The sequence below is a fragment of the Raphanus sativus genome, chromosome 5 (assembly GCF_000801105.2).
Source record: "Raphanus sativus cultivar WK10039 chromosome 5, ASM80110v3, whole genome shotgun sequence".
In the NCBI taxonomy this organism is placed as follows: Eukaryota; Viridiplantae; Streptophyta; class Magnoliopsida; order Brassicales; family Brassicaceae; genus Raphanus; species Raphanus sativus.
The window spans coordinates 16,501,308-16,507,331 of NC_079515.1; positions in this window are offsets into that span (position 1 = coordinate 16,501,308).

Below are 6,024 nucleotides of genomic sequence, written 5' to 3' on the forward strand. Positions count from 1 at the left end.
CTCTCTCTCTCTCTCTCTCTCTCTCTCTCTCTTCTCTTTAGAGAGAGATAATTCTATCTTTCTTTCTCTGTTCACAGACTCCTATCTTTCACAGGGAGAAAGAGAGACTAGCCTTATGTTTTGATGTAAAATAATACTCTTCGATCGAAAGATCGATTTGTTTTGTTCGCTTTGGCGATTTTCTTTCTTCGCGATGGCGATTTTTGTTATGATGTTCAATCTGAATCGGAACAAAGCTTCATCGTTGCTTCTATTCTTCTCTGAGGAAGATTGATTAAAACCTTAAACAATCCTCTTTCGCAGTTAATATTCAGATACCGTTCTTGCTTAAGTAAGGTCTCATCTTTCCTCTCGGTACGCACTTACTCCTTTTTTAAAGGAATCAATCTCTGCTCAACAAAGATATGGAGCCGCAAAATTCGGCTATGAAGTGGAGTATCCTTGATAAAAAAGGAAACGGTGGTGTTGGATTAACCTTGGTTGATTCTAATGGGATTTAGATGAATCGGCATCTAAATGATGGTCCGATAAAGATCCTATATTAGGTCATCCGAGTCTTTCCGAAGTTAATATCCGATGATTGATGGAATCTCTTTCTTAAGAGACGGATTAGGCGAAGGATGGAGATCGAGAAGACCGTAAATATGCCTGAAAATGAAGTCTATGCAGACTGTGTTTTATCCGGTGGAATTGCTACCGTAAGCTTTGCAGTTCACGCGGTGGAGCGTAGGGTCACACGTCTCCTCAGATCCTTGATGTTTCATGCAAACCCAGATGAGGACGCGTGTCAAGGTTATCATATTCTAAGGACGCGTCTCCTCAGATCCTTGATGTTTCATGCAAACCCAGAAGAGACACGAAGGATTAGCTGGGTAAAATATTGTTCACTTTTGTGAAATATATTATTTGTTTGTAGCTATTGAATGTATTTATCTTAGTGAAACTTTCTTTATAATAAATTCGACACACACTCTCACTCTGGTAAACTATATGTTTCTCTGACTTTGTTTTATTCTCTCTCCAATCAACATATTTATTTGACTTGTTGTTAAAATAAATGATTTTTAGAACGCAACTGTACAATATTTTTATATTAATATTTTGTTTAAACAATTTGACATATTTCTATATTACTAAATATTTACATTGTAATTTAAAATAAATTTTGACCCGCATGCCCGTGCGGATGTATATTTCAAAAATATATTATTATTCATTTTTCATGTCAATATATATAATCATATAAGTAATAGTATTTTATATGTACCATCTTATAAATAATCATCTATATTATATTCTTAAAGTTTAATGTGAAATATAAAAACCTTAATTTAAGTTGGTATATAAAATTAATCTTTTTGTTGTATTTTTCTTATATATATTGAAAATATTTTTAATAACGGTTATTGGAAAATATTTTAGTAAAAATAAAATTTTGAATATATGCATATTTTAATATGTATATAAAATTTAAATTTATTTTATGATTATTTTAGACAAAACAATGTTTTTAGGTAATTAGATTAGTCCATTTTGTATATTTTAAAAATGATATAATGGATTTCCAATTTTTATTAATAACATAAGCCATTATTTGTTTTTCTTCTTGACATACATTTATCTATGTTTCAAAGTTTTAATTTTTTGCATCAGTTTTCTATGAATTATAATTAATTTTATGATATTTGTTTTTGAAAATTGAAATCTTGAAATTTTTATATTTGACTAAACTAAATAAGGTAATAATACTGTTTTTAATTTTTTTTATATAATATACTATTTATATTTCAGTTTGTGTTTTTATTTTTACCATAAAGAATTATAAATATAGCGACACAATTGTAGTTAAAAAGAAATATAGAAAGAAGGTTGTTTAATTTATTATAAAAACAATGGCTAAATGTTTAAATAAAAAGAAGTATTAAATGTGTTATTCATGTTTCTAAGCAATTCTCATTTGTTATTAATTTATTGAAAATACAATGGCTAAATGTGTAAATAAAAGAAAGTACACATATCTACTATCCATGTTGCCAAACATATCTCATTTATCATACTATCCTTGTTTCCAAACATCTCCAATTTGTACTTCAACTTTAATAATATAGATATTGAGTCTGTAGTGTTTGAAAATATTGGGCTTTATGATCTTCTCTTGTAACATGCCCATTTGGACTTCTCTAATGAAAAGAGAAAGTTGACAAAAAAAAAAATTATGCAATTTTTTTAATTATGTTTACCTTTTAAGTTATTAAACTAGGTGATAATATGCCCTTGTGCGGAATGAACATTCCATTAAAGTTATTGTTTTTTGAAATTATAATAGATGATTCGTGCAATTGTTTTTAATCATAATGTAATATCTTATTTTAGCAGTGTTTTCGCGTCCGATCCGGATCCGCGGCCGTACCAGAAAATCCGGTGATCCGTTTAATATTGCACTTTTTGGATTTTAACAAATATCTATTAGTTAAAAATTTGATAAAATCTAATAAACCCTTAAAACCGACAATCCGGCTACCGGTTAAACATCCCAGTCAACCAATGAATAATGTTTATTTAATTTTTATCAGGTTTATAATTACTTTATTAAATATGTTTTGTATTCCAAATAAAAAAATATTTTTATTTTTATTTTTATTTTTAGCTTTCTCATGGAATTATCTTTTTTCTTTTCTTATGCATATACTTTATATCTCTTTTGATTTAGGGCACATAGATTAAGAAAATTAGATTTTTCTAAAAAAACCATATTAATGATTTAGTTTTAAAATCAGTTAACTAATTATAAAAAGACTAAAATCTAATTGTTTGAACGGTTTACAATAAAGTTGAAGTTAAACTTAAAACTTCAAAATTTCTTGTATACCGAAACAAAATACTCCTAAAAATTATCTATATTGAGACAGAAAGAGAATATTTTAATAAATAATAATTATATATTAAATTTATTTATTTATTAACATGCGATTAGTTCGCGATTGATCCAATAACCCAGTGATTTAGAAAATTATCACATTTAATATCTAGATTGGCACATTTTAGTAATTTACAGAACCATGCACAACAACAATTCAATTTTGGGAAATTTGGAGACATAACCATTACTGAAAAAAAATCAACCTTATAACCATTACAAGACATATGCTATGATATACCATATATTTTCTGCAATATATACAGAAGTACCCTCACATATTATCAAGTTACACATGCACTTCTTCTTTCTTTCCTTTTTCTTTTTCTTTTATATTTCCATCAGAAATCATGAAAACATTTAGTTCCGTGACGAGCTTTGCATAGATTGAAACGAATGAATCAAAGTAAGTCATGTTAGATTGAAGAGCAGAGTAGTCTATCTTATCATTTTCGAAGCCATCCCACTGTGAAAATTAAGAAACAGAGAATACACAGAACCATCGGAGAAGATAAACAGTAAACGTTATGTTGTACTATTCTATTTGATAAACATAGAATAGAAATAGTTTCTTAGTGTTTCCTCCTCTTTCCCCTTCCCTTCCCCTCCTTCACGGCCCCCTTCCCCCTTCCCTCCTTCGTGGCGCCCCTCCCCAACCCCCCCTCCTTCCCCTTTGCCAGGCATGACATCACTGTCATTTTTTCTTAATCTATAACTGATTTACATTGTGATGTTTTAATGTATTAAGTTGTCTATACTATTTATTTACTCTATATAGTACAGTATAATATGTTAGTTATGCATAACTGTTAACTGACTACACAACTGTTTGGTTATATACGGGTGTGCCAATTGGGATCCCCTTATGGTTCGAAGTAGTTTCATGTGGTTCTTCTACCAGCAGATAACACACTCGTCAACCACATAATGGGTTAGAGTTTACGCTCTAGGGTTTGGGTTTAGAGTTTGGGTTTAGGGTATATGGTTTGGGTTTAGGGTTTAGAATTTTGGTTTAGGGATTAGGATTTGAGTTTAGGATATATGGATTTGTGTTTGTTTGTTTGTTTGTCTTTGCCTATACTATATGATATTTGTAAATAGTATAGAACAAATTATGGTATGGGTTTAGAATTTAGGTTTTGGTTTATAGTTTGAGTTTAGGGTATATAGTTTTGGTTTGAGTTTAGCGTTTAGAATTTTGGTTTAGAATTTAGGATTTGAGTTTAGGGTATATGGATTTGTGTTTGTTTGTTTTTCTTTTTCTTTGTCTGTACTATAGGATATTTGTAAATAGTATAGAACAAATTATGGTATGAGTTTAGAGTTTAGGTTTTAGGTTTATAGTTCGGGTTTAGGGTATATGGTTTGAGTTTAGGGTTTAGGGTTTGAGTTTAGGGTTTAGAATTTTGGTTTAAGATTTAGGATTTGGGTTTAGGGTATATGGATTTGGGTTTAAGGTTTAGGATTTGGGTTTAGGGTATATGGTTTGGGCTTAGGTTTAAGATTTCAGTTTAGGGTTTAGGATTTGAATTTAGGGTATATGGGTTTGTGTTTGTTATTTTTTGTTTTTGCCTATAGTATATGATATTTGTAAATAGTATAGAATAAATTATGGTATTGGTTTAGAGTTTAGATTTTGGATTTAGAGTTTAGATTTTGGATATATGGTTTGGGTTTACGATTTGAGTTTAGGGTTTAGAATTTGGGATTAGGGTATATGGATTTGGGTTTAAAGTTTGGGTTTATGGTATATGGTTTGGGTTTAGGATTTAAAATTTGGGTTTAGGATTTAGAATTTTGAGTTTAGGGTATATGGATTTGTGTTTGTTTGTTTGTATTTACCTATTTTATTGTAAATTGTATAGAATAAATTATTGTATAGTATTATGGTTTATGTATTTTTTCGTGTATTCCATACTATGTTATAATATGTAAAGTATAGTCATTTTATGGATGAAACATAACTTCGTAATTAGTTGATTTCTTTGTCTGGAATATACTATATGGTAAATAGTATAGTATCAAATCTTTCGTTGTAGAGTGCCAAAATCAAACGCATGCGCTTGGAAGGAGATTTTAGTCAGATTTTGGTACAAATTGTCCCATCCATCGCTTGCATCTGTAGCATGGCTATATTCTTATTTTTTCCCTCCCTTATGAATATACAGCAAAATCACCTTTCAATTTTATACTTTTATTAAAGTTTAGTGGACCTGAAATCATAACAAATTAATATGAAAAATGGGTTTGCTTTGTCTTCGATCAGTTTAATCCATGCTATTGGGGTTGACGTATTAGACATACTAGAACTATTCCCGAGCTACGCCCGGGTTGTTTTGCAATTTTAATGTAGTAAATTCTTTTAGCATTTATATTTGAATGTATCTGTATTAATGGTATCAATTATAGAAACAAAAATCCTCAGATAATAAAAAAAAAACTTATTTCTGTCCAACAAATTTAAAATAATCAGAACTCAAAATTTCTTATTATGAGCTAATCATTCTTTTATTTTTAGGTTGTTATGAAAACTATTTTGATTTAGGTTGTTATGAAAAACTACTTTTAAATTGGCTACTAATTTAAACTTTTGAAATCTCCATTTGTCAACAAAAGATAACTTTTTATTTAAGCTATTGAAAATTATATCTATTTTGCATTTGTCCTTGGATTTTCATTATATAACTCAAGTGTCTATATCGATTCGTTTTTATTAGCTTTAAGAAAGTGGTGGAATTAAGAATAGTTGAAATCACAGTGTGAAGTGTGAGTCGTAGAATTATTTCATTATTTTCTTTGCCATGCAAGAATGAAAATCAGAAAAATATCCAGCATCATTGTAATATTTTGCAACATATATTTTGTATGTTTCTTCTCCAATGGATCCATTTCACTGATTTTTATATTGAAAGCATGTAGTATATGTAGAGAAAATTCTTTAAAAAAAACTGGATTTAAAAAACTTCATCAAGTAGTTTATTAATGTGTCAGATAAAATAAACTTTTCTTAGTTCAGGTTGTAGAAAACAACAGCCGTAAAAGGAAACATACGTAGTCCTAGATCCTCAGTTTTCGCGTATGGTAGCGACCTAGACAAATTAGGCTGA